This window comes from Coturnix japonica, chromosome 2, assembly GCF_054131305.1.
Source record: "Coturnix japonica strain WE chromosome 2, WE-NBRP24, whole genome shotgun sequence".
NCBI classification, from domain to species: Eukaryota; Metazoa; Chordata; class Aves; order Galliformes; family Phasianidae; genus Coturnix; species Coturnix japonica.
The window spans coordinates 83,255,415-83,268,377 of NC_140664.1; the positions used below are offsets into that span (position 1 = coordinate 83,255,415).

Genomic DNA, 12,963 nt, shown 5'->3' on the forward strand with positions numbered 1-12,963 from the left:
TTCAGGCATAAGGTTTATGTGACAGTTGGACAGTTGTAGACTGTCCAATTTTAGTTTATTATGTGTGGTATTGTCTATATAATTTCTGTTTTAAATGTACGTTAAAAAAAAAAATCAACAAGCACAGAAATCATTATGTATAGCTTTATTGCAGGACGTATGACAGATGGAGTTTTCTCACCCTGAATGTTCTCAGCGTAATGACAGAATTTCTTATTATGTAATCTAGAAGAATCTTTATTTCCTTAATGAAATTGAAGAAATATGTTGAATATGAGAAAGATGGTTAATGGAAATAAAGCATGGGAAATGTTCTATTTCATTTTGCCTTCATTTTGCCCTCAAGATGAAAATCTTTAAAGTGTATTTTAGAATATGCAAAATATCCAAGGAAACCAGTAGCTCCTGAAATCACAGATGTCTGGTAGCCAGGGCTTTCAAATTTGAACAGTATCATCTTAACTCAAAATAGCAACTGGAGCATTTGCATGTAAGATACTGTCGACACAAAAATCAGAAAAATGCTCTATTTTGTTAGGCCAGCCTTAGTAAGATGCCAAGTACTTGGCACACAGAAAATCTTTAGGATTTGCACAGGAAATGTAGCCTGGGAAGGACATTTCTAAATGGAGATAGCAGGTTACGTTGAGTTAAAAGTTTTTAAGGTAGGTGAGGTGATGAGGGAATATTCCTGCAGAGACCATGTTAGTTTGATTAACATTTTCATCTGTGAGTTTGTAACAGAAGAAATATTCCATGAACATGTGGGACTATGCAGGAGAATCAAAAGATTATCTGTATAGAGCTAGATAGCATGAAGAATACAGTATGGGTACATCGAGATTCAGGGTAACCAGCAAGAGCACTGTATAATAAGGCTCATGTAGAACAATATCATGCATTTCAATAGCTATACATTGTTGATCCATCAAGTGTAAGGGACAGAGAAAGAGTAAAACCTGGTTAATCAGTTCGGTTATAGTTTCTACTGTTATACATTAAATAAGGTAGATATGATTTGAAGATGAAAAACCTGAGATAGTAAAAAGAAAGACAAGGTAGTATTATAGCTATTGTACAAAATAGTGCTAATGTGTTTACTGCTGTCTTTAATTTTGTCCCAGAAAAATGAATTCACTTGTGAAGCTACATGCAGAAAATCCAACGTTGTGGTTGGGACTGGAGATGGAAGGTAGAATATGATTGGAGAATTGCTATCAAAAATAATAGCAGAGTATGTATTTATATAATAAATACACTTCAGAGGTAACCACAGGGGAAAGAGACCTATTTAAGTTGATTGAGCTTGTACCTGAAAAACGTTAGGTTTTGCTCACTGTGAGTCAATGTAGGATGGAAATAAGAAAATAAATGAGATTCTCAAAGAGGCTGTTAATAGGAAGAGTGGACAGGATCTGAAAGGATTTCAAAGTAAAGCACACTTGTCTTTATGATAGCATTTTCAAACATGATTACATGAAAGAGAAGACACCTGGATTTGGTGACCTATAGGGTGATCCCTTTCAATTTTATGTTGCTATGATAATGCTGAAAATATTATTTCATCCTCTAACCTCTGTATTAATGCTACATTTAGAAAGATCAATGAATAGGATTGTGATAAATCCTTTGTGGTCAGAAGCACATGCCTTATCTGAGGATATTTCTTCCTCTGTACCTACCAATATTTTACTTCCTATTCCTGTAAGAATTCCCTATGGTGTGCATCAATTTCTACACTGAGCATATCAGAACATTTTTAAACTCGTTTTTGCAGAAGTTTTGTGGGACTTAGAAGCAGCTATGCTCTATATTTGGTAAATGAAGTTGTGGTGGTTCTGATGATCTGATTTACTGCAAATATCAATCACATTACTTCATTCATTTATTTTTAATTTGGAAGAAAAGAAATGGCTGGGTGAGACTGATGTAATGTTAGTAATAAGTTTGAGTAGTAATCATTGTACATGATTTGCTTTTCATTTTATAGAATAGGTGTTTAGTTGATGTTGCATTTAATTATACTTACCTCAGAAGGCCTCATTTGACCTGACTAATTGAATAAGAGATTTTCTTTGAAAACCCCTCAGATTATGAAAGAAGGCAACATGAATGTTTCCCTTTAATTATAGTCTTCCACTCAATGGCAGCACCCTATCAATTCTGTCAGTTATTTATTTTGTAGACTACTCTGCTTCACTGGTGAGTGTTTTGCCATTTGATATCTGTCCTTTCACATTTTTCGCACCCGATTCGGAAGGAGCATCACAGAAAGCAGTTTCATTATGTAGAATGCTGTTATAATGATTACAGTCATTGTCATGGAAATGCACACTGGGGACAAGAATAGGGTAGGCCTGCAATGAATATAGTCAAGTTTCTCAATCAAGAAATGACTGTCAAGAGTATGGATTTTTTTGCTGCTATCATCTGTTATACATCAAAAGTTAGGACAACAAGTCATCTTTATATTTTAGTATCAGATGTATCTCCATTTCTCAGTCATTACTTCTTTTCTGTAAGAAAATACAATTTGGAGACTAGAAATCTGTATAAAATTAATCTTTATTATTAATGCTTATGAGACTTTTATAGAAACAAGGAACATAACAAAACACAGGTCTTGGAAAAATAAGCTTGTGATAGAAATAAGAAACAAAATTTTTCTAAATTTTAAATATTTTCCATGTTACTGGCATCATTGAACTGGTTCTCTGTTGTTTCATTTGGGATCAGTTTTCAGTGTTTCATATCTTGTTTCCCCTAAAAGACAACTCCAAGAACAGTTTGGTATTTAAAAAGATAACCTGTAAAGAAGTTAAAACCACGTTGGCTTTTTTTTCTACAATCATGAATTATCTGGGGAGGCTTTCATGAAAGCTTCCTAAGATCAATGATATCTAACAGTATTCAGACAGACTGCTTATCTCTGTGTATGCGCATGTGAGCAATGAAGAAATTTCATTAAGCAGGAACAAATGCCCTTGACCCAAGCAGTTGAATCCACAGAACTGAGCTTCCAGCTACAAGACAAAAGTAGGACTTTGCATTCCCAGATGAAAACTATATTAATTAAAATGTGACTGTGAGTACTGAAAAAGGGACTACTAAGAGTGCTGTGAGGTGGTCAGGTACCACCCTTGTGTTCCCCATTCAGGGGAATTAAGACCTTCATGAGGAAACTTAGAATACTTTGTGCTGTAGTGCTGAAAACTAACATTTCTCCTGCAAGTTGTATTTCCTTTGCATTTCCTCCATGTTTTTGAGTGTAATAATTCATGTGTCAGGAACTGCAGAGCAAAAAAGCAGACAATTTTAAGAGAGAAAAGAAAAAGAAAGTGTATCCTTAACGTTCTTTTTCATTTTCAATGTCTTTGTCTCCAGAGTAGCTGTCTAGTCCCTGTGATATTACTTAAAAGTTACACTGGAAGCAGGTCATAACTACACATTCACTGTGTTTTTGACTTTGGGGAGAGAAATAAATGTGTAGTGTAAAAGGGGAGATTGATATTGGTTAGAATCTGAGTGAGTCATGCTATTAGAGGGAATAACACAAGAATGTAATGAATAAGACTGACAGCTGATTTCTCTGTAGACCCTCTGAATCTTTGAAATACTAAATATGTACCTCTAAATCCACTTCAAATGTACCCTTCAAGGCAGGGATGGCTTTTCAGGTATTCAGTTGTGTATAGCTTTCTAACAACTGTTATTCCCAAATTTGGGGGATAGAGAGAATGATTCTTAGTTTACTCAGTTCTTTTACCTGTAATACAAAAATACTTTGTTTTGATGGGGTGTGTAGGGAAGTATGGAATCACTTCCAAGTGTGTTCCAAAATTTGGTGTAATTTAAAAGTGGTTTTATTTTAATTTAAAGAAAATTAAAAGGTAGGTTTAAATGATATAATCCAAAGATTTTGCACATGGATTGCTGACCGTTGTCATCGCTTTGTAAAATGAGTATGAGGGGCATAAAGAGCATCCAGAACAATGTGTATCCAATTTTCTACTATTTAAGTTGCTCCTTTTACAAATAATAAATTTAGGCAAAATAATTTTCCTCTGTCTAGCAAAAGCCTGGTAGCAATGAAAACACCAATGTGCAAATGAACATTCTTCTGTTCTTTTTATGGATTTTGCTTCTTAAAATTTTTTCTTTAACATTTACTTATGTAGGAAAAAAAAAAAAAAAAAAAGAAAGCATAATGAAAAGGAATGGAGTTTGGGCTCAGCAAGCTTTTAAATTTCAAATGTAATATGTTTGGTGTGAAAAAGATTTTTATTTGTGCTTTTTTTTTTTTTTTTTTTTTAATTCTAGGGGTTCTTTGAAGTAAGCAAAATCAACATTGAATCAATAGAGTTAATTTTTAAGGAATCATTTAAACTATTTTAATTCATTTTAAGGCTGAGAGATGTCTCCAGCTTTTTCTGGAGGATCTCTCCAGAAGAATCCATGAGTCTGAAGTTATAGGTGTTGGTATTGGATACATAGAACTATGTACTTTAATACATCCTTTTTACTTTATATCGCACATGTTCCTTCCCTTACAGTTTCTCTCTTATGTGCAGGTCACTAACAATTGGTTTTATTGGACCTTGTACCCATGTTTATGGCTTTCTGCTCCCTGCAGATCCTCATTCATGTCACCATGAATAACATCTTAATTCACTGCCATTTAAGTTGATGGGAAGCTGACAATGGTCAGACAGGACAGTGTATATTTCTTTTTTTCTATCTCCTACTGTTGCTCAAGGAGCAGGTTTACCGAGAAGCTGAGGAAGTGGCCCCTCTCCATCATACTGCTATTTTGTGACCTGAAGTTAGTAACGTGTGACATTATATGGTCCTATATGATATCAGCTGCCTCATTTTCTGCTTATTTTTACAAACAGCTGGATAAGGACTTGCCACCCAAGTCTTTTCATACAAGAAATTCAAAAGTGCACTTGCTTTTTCTTGAATTCCAATGATAGTCATTTTCCTGTGTTGCCTTCATGCTGGTCATAATGCTGTCTTTATTCACTAAATAAGTCCATTTTTGAGAGGATGCGGGCACTTTATTCAAGTTCTACCAGTCATACAATGTTGTGGACCTTTAGTTTTTATTTATTATTTTCAAAGAGGTATTTCTAAACATTGGAATGTTCTCTTGGGAAAAATCAAAAGAAGCAAGTGCTTTCATCAGCCTGATCAATCTGACATTCTCCTAGAGAGTTATTGCATTGCAACCCTGAGACAGAAAATGGCTTTATACCAACTGACAAGGGCATTTTGACTTGACAAAAAAACAAACAGAAAAGCATTAACACACTGAAGTTCACTCTCAAACCAAAGACATGGGATATAGTATTTACCTGGTTTAACTTCATTTAAGTTGATGTGCAATGGCACCAGGAAGAAACTTGGTCGTTTATGTCAAAATAATGCTGGTTTTGTGAGAAAGCTTTATACAGTTTGTCAGTCTTGTGGAACATCAGTGCACTGAGTGGAGTTGATTGCCTCAGTTAATGGTTCAAAGTAATTTTGTTGAGGTGATCTAATATTCTTTGAGACTCTTTATGGACACAAAAAGTCTTTACAGAACTTGACCACTACTTTTTCTTCCTTACATTTTTTTCTTCTCTACCATTTCATAAGTTTCACACACTCATAAATTCATACCAGCAGCTGACATTTTGAAACATTCTATACATTGAACAGCTGTACTGTATATCTTTCAGAACGAACTGCTATTTCTCCTTTAAATAGACACACTCAAGAAGAATTAAAACCTTGTACAAGACTGAATTCTTCTGAAGAGAAATAAATGCTTTACCTGGAAACTAAAAATATCTTGTAATGTCAGGATTTGACTAGTTGTAGCTAATTCTACATGTACCAGTATACATAAAGAGTCTCACGTCCTGGACCACTCTTTAAGTTTTTTGGGTTATTATATACTATATTCTTTCCCTCAAGTACAAGAGTATTACAGGGTTCTCATCCCTGTCTACAGGGGCAAATGCCTAAATTGGAGAATAAAATAACAGAGTGCCAGAGTGGAGAAGGATATAATATAAGTGGTAAAAAATGTTGAGATGTTTCAACTTATCAAAATGTCTAATGTTTACTCTTTTTCTATTGGATGGTTTAAAATATCCAAATTGTAAATTGAAAGTAGGTAGGTAGCTAAGTGTTCTTGGAAAAATTAATTATAAAACTTAGCAGAAGATTTTACAAGGTTAACGAGCCTTATTTCTGCTTAAGCTGTTACGATTTTTCAGCCAATTGCATTGGCTTTAAAATTTGGGCTGAAGCTTGCCATTACTGAGATGGTTGTTGTTTTTAGGGTGGATGCTTCTTTACATATTAGCAGGTAATTTTGTTTGTTAATTGCACAATACGTTTTTGTGTAGTAAACATTATTATTATTATTTATTTATTTTTTCTAAGACACCAGTGGATAAAATAACAAAAGGAATGTACTAGCAAAATCATTTGTCTTAGTGGTGGTGGGGAATATGATTATATTCTAAATATCTACACTTTTCTGCTAATTAGGTCACTGGAAAGGATCAAGATAAGAATCAAGAGAATCTTAGAGGTTGAATTTTTATGTAGACATGAAAAATCAATGTCTCCAATAAAAGTGATTCTTGATACAGGGCCTCAATAATGCTAATTACTTTATTGACATTCTCTAAGATTTCAGGCAGTTTTAGATATTGCTATGGACCTTCTTCAAGCTAGATACTTGAAGCATCATAAAATTAGGAAATACCTGCGGTATAGATAACCTCAGTATTGTGGCACACACCCTTCGTACAAGTAAAAAAAAATCAAATTATGTAGGCTAGAAATAGTACAAGATTAATTTCACCTCATAAAGGAATCAGTCCATTGCGATTGCTATATAGAGAGGTTTTTGACAAACCCCTTCTGGCTGCAAAATGAGATAGTAATATTACATGAAGTTGAAGGACGATGAATTCGTTAGGGTTACAAGATGAAGTGACTGAATTTGTATCTGAATTGAACACTAGGCAGATGTTTAAAATTGTGCTTCAATACAAAATTTAGATTAATTTGCACTATGCACTATGTAAAATACCTAGTTTTGTTTGTAATAAAAAATAAGTGAAGAAAATCTTAAAGCAGAAAGTACTGTGAGTATGCAAAATCATAAGCCTATGTAGTGTGGTCAGCAGTGAACTGAAATGAAAGCTTTCCCTCCTAGTTTGGCCTCATTTACAGGTTTTCCAGTGTTTAGAAACGTGCTGAGTTTCCCATCCTTAAACCACTTATAATGAGGGTAGATTATAATAGATTTCTCTTTGTTAGCCATTTTCTTTCATGTTACTTATGAGTAATCAAAATCCCTTGTGTGTTTTGTCTGTCTGACACCACCCAGTGCCACAGAACCACAGGCACTGGGGGAACAGACACCCGTGTGTGTGCACAAACTCATCTGTACTGGTGCACACACATTGATGCTTGAATGCCAAAACACTCCTAAAACAGTTCAATATTTCTTTAGAGAAATGCATTTTGGTATGGAACTCTGTAGTTATTTACTCATCACCCAAAGTTGTGACTGCCACGCAGATTTTTGGAAGCTTGGCTTAGTACTACATTACCTTGCTATCATAGTGACATTTACAAAACTTAACAAGTTATGGCCCTTTTATGTAGCTCTACTGGAATAAAGACATCTTGTCAACACGTTCCTTCCTGTTCATGGAAGATTAAATGAACAAAGTCTTGCACTCTCTGTTGTTTCAAATGGAATTTCACTGTTAGAGTGTGTGTTAAGTATTATAATGCATCCTCGTTACTCTGTTGCAATATGGGTTGTGTATACAGGGCTGAGGCTGAGAAGAGGAAGATGTGTGAGACGGGGAGCTATTTTAATATTTTTCTTTTTTTCTGTCCAATTCTTTTTTAATTGGTTCTCTGTTACATTAATTTGCCCCAGCACAAGTCTGTTTTTTACCATAAAGGTAACAGGTGACTGGTCTCTGTCTTGACTGAGCTTTTCCACTCTATTTTCTCTCTTCAATCTACTGAGGGGGATAAGTGAGAAAGGAGTTAGGGGTGCTCCTGGTGTGTGACAGTTAGGAAATAGACAAATCTACATTCTTCATTTGGTAGTTTCATTTTAAAGAAATGTTTTTGTTTCAATGCTAATCTTAAATCAGTAAGTGACTAAGCTGATGATATGCTGGCTAACTCAAATATGAATTGACATCTCAGTTATTTCTCAAGTACTTTCTCAACCCTAGAGAAGTATTCATTCATATTCATTTTCTTGTATAAATATCCTCACGCATAACTCATCTTCTTAAAGATGTTGCTGCATCATTTACCTAATTTATTAAATAATTTGAGAAGTTACTTTTACGTAGGTTATTTGTTCAGTGAAAGAAATGCTTCTGTTGCATGATTAAAACTCCAAATGAAATAACTCTATTTTCTATCTACTACAAACAGTAAAAAACAAAAACAAAAACAAAAAAACAAAACAAAACAAAACAAAAAAACAACAGGAAGGCAATCATTGCTGTTAGGTAAACAAATAGAAACTACATCACCAGTTAGGTATTTTCTGCTTTTTTATTAAGAAGGATGTGAAAAATGAAACCATGTAGAACATAATTTGCAGGAACATTTATTTATTTATCTATTTATTTATTTCGTAAACTGAGAGATAGATTGATATTCTTTTTCTAAGCTAAAAGAATAGGTGTTCCAGGTCCAACAGCTTATTGATAATTCTGCTCAAAATGGCCGGAAAAAAAAAAAAAAAAAAAAGGTGTGTATGAGCCTGCAATGTTCTTGGACAAATAGTGGAGTTTGCAGAGGGTTATTTGTGTAACGTGTCATGTATTGCACCAAAGGTAATGGTTGTTTAGCAATATATTCCTTTCTGAGATATAACATTATAACAATATTATTATTATCCTATTTGTCTTCTTTAGTTGATGTATCAGAATTATAAGAGTTATGTAAAATTCTGAAATTTTCTTTTGTGGACTGAACCACGTGCATATTTTTAAAGGAGAATGAAAGTTTGTCAGACAATAAGAAATAAAGCAGGGAATCTACTGTTTGAATTTCCCTCTTGTCCTTTTGTATCTCATCACAGAACACAGTCTGTGAAACTTAAATCACACTCATCAGTTTCTAAATTAATCACCTCTGTAAACATTTATTTTCTAAAATACACAAGCTGCTTTATAATTATAGTGGAAATTGCCAGTCTGTAAACATAAAAGACTTTCTCTTTGGCTGTTCAGTATTAGCTCTGTTCGGTTCTTGACAAGCAATTAGTTTTCATTTAAGTAGTTCTTAGCTGAAGCTCAATAGCTGCAACTTGTATGGTTGTTGTTGGTTTAAATTATAATGAAAAGAATGCAAACACCTTTGTATGGAAAGAAAGTGATGAGATGATATCCAGATTATGCTCAACTACACTGAGATACAGTGTAGTTATACAGTATACATAGTCTTTAGCCATGAGAAATGACTGTTTAATAAGCAAACTACTCATAAAATCTCTAAAAGGAAATGCACACACACACCAAAACCAACCAACCAACCAAACAACAACAAAAACCCACAAAGCTAAACTTGTCTTAAGTATTGCTTAAAACATCCCACCAGAAAGATTCAAAGAAGTTGGAATGATGGAAGAGAAGGCAGAATTAGATTGTTAGCAAATGAGAGAAGCATAAAAGGGTAAAAAAGTCTCTTAAATTAATTGTAAATCATAGAAAAACATGTTGAAGAAATTTTCAGAAATGCTTGCAGAAAACATACAAACAAACATCCTTCTTTAGAAACATCAGGATGAGAAATGCTGACAGGTATTGATGTGACAAAAGACAGTGTATAAAGAAAGCAAGTAAGGTTATGGGAAAAAAAAAAAAAAAAAAAAAAAAGGTTTCTTACAACATTACTACTAGAAGGCTTGGGAAACACAGCACAGACATTTGATTCAGAATGCATAGGAGGAAAAACATCAAACTGAGGTATAAATGCAAAAGGCTATGGAGCAAATCAACAGGTGAGCAGTAATTATCACATGTACTTCATGCACTGTTCTGAGAAGTGCCAAAAGCAGTAACTCTAGTATATAAATTTCCATCTAAATCTGTCTTGATATGTGGATATTCAAGTAACAAAAGGTGCAGTGACCTCAGTATTATCAATAGTAATAAATTATAAAACTTATATGTGGGGAAAACCAATACCATTTAATCTTAATATATATTTAGGTAAAACAGCGAAGAGTTAAGTGGAAATTTGCATTAATTATTAAAAGCCATTGAGAAAACTGTAAATGCTAGCCATAGAGAAATGCAACAAAAGAGTTTTCCTAGACAGAGTGGAATTCAATACAGATAAATATAGAATAGAACATGAGCTGCAACTGTTTTAACTGAGTTGACAGTTACTTCTAATATGACCATACAGTCTTGTTACTTAGTTCCTTGAAAAGGAACTTCTCCTTTTCCTCAGTCTTACAATAACAAGAGATGTGCAACAAGGTTGATCAAATATACAGAACAGTTTCTGCATGAAGAACAACTTAATCCATATTCTGGGATTATTTGCAGCTGTTCTGTCTGTTTGTTTGTTTGTTTTGAATAGAGGATTTTTCATAGGAAGAGTCTGCTTTGCTTTTTTGGAAGTTGTACAGGGAACAGCTGGGCATAGGAGAGTTCTGACTAAAAAGAGATGAAATAAAGTGAGTTTGATTGTGGCCAGACAGTCATGAGTAGTGCAAGGAATGTGAATCAGGAATGAATTTCACTATATTTTGCTTCCTTCTTACAAGCAGTAGAAGTCATCCACAATAAAAACAAAAACAAAACAAAAAAGCAGGCTATAGAAAATAATGCATTTCTGTGTGAAATTGTAATGATATTCCTAATTGATCTCTCAATAGTGAATTGAGATAATTCATCAGATAATACTGAGATGATGAACAAGCCACAGTTTGATAGAAAATCCATTAATTTAAGAAATTGGAATTGAATATCTGTAACTGTAGGTAGTTGAACTTTGGATAAAATAAATGTTGACAAGAATCACTTTTGCCCATTACAAACATTTATTCTTATATTTAATAGTGTTCCTTGTGTGGTTGTGTCAGAGGCTGTTGCTGATGAACTCAGCACTCCCAGACCATCCTTCCTTCTTAGAAAACTATTCCTTTACATGTCTGTAATAGCATGACAAGTCCTCTTCTCCAGTTTATGTGGAAGAAGTAGTTTCAGTATTTCTCTGTATTGTCTGAAATCAATGGGACGTGTTTCTTTCTGAGCAAAAAGGCATACATTCATTGCAGGTAGCTTTCATATTTAGGGGAAATTGACAAATTACAGTGATTCACTCAAGATTTGTTTTTGTTCAAATTTGTAATTAAAAGGATTGCATAAAATTAGGGTGCGGATTCTGTGTAAAACCTGATATACATATACCATATATATATATACCATAGTATTGTTAGTAATACCAGTATTGTTTATTTAATCAACTATGTTTTCTGTAAAAAGAAAAGAAGAAAGAAAAAGGTGTGGTTTTTTTGTTTGTTTGTTTGTTTCTTTCTTTTTTGTCTTACAAGTGAGTAGTAGATCGTCAGCAGCTTACGTTGATGTTATTTGTTCCTTTTTAGTTCTAACTAAAGGTGGTTGATATTTAATACTTCTTGAAAGTCAGATCCTGTTGATGAGGCTCTGTGTAGGAAACCCAAAGCAGAGACCCAGAGTACTCTACTTCTAGCCTATATAGGGGAAAAATAATAAAAAAATAAAAATAAATTGTAGAGATGAAAATTCCGTAACTGTTCTCAATTGTGGCCACTATCTTACAAACTAGCTGTTAAGCTTTCACCTTAAACTTTGCTTTTTCATCTATTGTGTATCAGTTTCTCCACTGCTGAGAGCAACAGCTTTTATTAGAGCCTTCAGTGTCCTTCAAAGTACAGCCACTTCTTTGTCTTCACCAGAGATGTCAGTACTAACTACAGTAGTTTCTAGGAGTAGAAAGATGCAAATCACTGGGCTAGGCAGAACATATACTCAATTGTGGACCAAAGGGTTAGAGTAATGTTCCTGGTTCTTTTGGGAAGAGAAATATTATTAAGTAGCATTATACAGTATTGTTAGTAATACACAGTAACTTTTATACGGCTACTTTTTCATTTGGTCTATTTTGATATAGAGTAGAATAAATCTGATAGTAGTATGTACTGTTTATATTGCCCAAGAAAGTGGGACCCATGACCCAGCAGTATAAATGCTAGTATTTATTTGTGATGTTGCTATTTCAGGAAAAATTAAGTAGTTCACAAGGCACATGCTGACACAGTAAACAGACATTTTTCTAGATGTCTCAGAAGTGCCCCAGCCTACATATTAGTATTTATTTATTTTCTGTTTTATTTTCTAAGGGAGCATTGAGGTTTAGCCTGACAGGCAGCTCAGCACCACACAGCCATTCACTCACTTCATCTTCCCACTGGAATGGGGGAGAGAATGGGGAAAAAAAAGTGTAGATCTTGTAAGTTGAAACAAAATCTATTTACTAAGACAGAAAAGGAGAAGAGAATCAATATAGCAAGGATAGCTACATATATATACACATACACACATATATTTACAAACAGTTGACATGCAATTGTTTACCACCCTCTGACTAAAGCCCAGCCAGACCCTGAGAAGCAGCTGCCCCACCAACCCTGCTCAGCACCCCTCAGTTTTATAGTTTTTTCACATGATGTCATATGGTATGGTATCTCTTTGGCCAGCTTTAGTCAGCTGTCCTGATTCTGTCCCCTCTCAGCTTCTTGTGCCCCCTCAGCTCCCTAGTGCTGCACAGCACTGCTCAGAATCAACATTGGTGTGTTATCAACATTGTTTTCCTCCTGAAGCCAAAACATAGCATCATACCAGACGCTATGAAGAAAATAACAAC

At 34.2% G+C, this 12,963-nt stretch overlaps 1 protein-coding gene across 13 annotated transcripts in view; it reads left to right on the forward strand.

Annotated features, from left to right (window-relative positions):
- CDH18 (cadherin 18) overlaps positions 1 to 12,963 on the forward strand; it is a 444,808-nt gene that overhangs the window by 291,563 nt on the left and 140,282 nt on the right. The window lies entirely within an intron of this gene.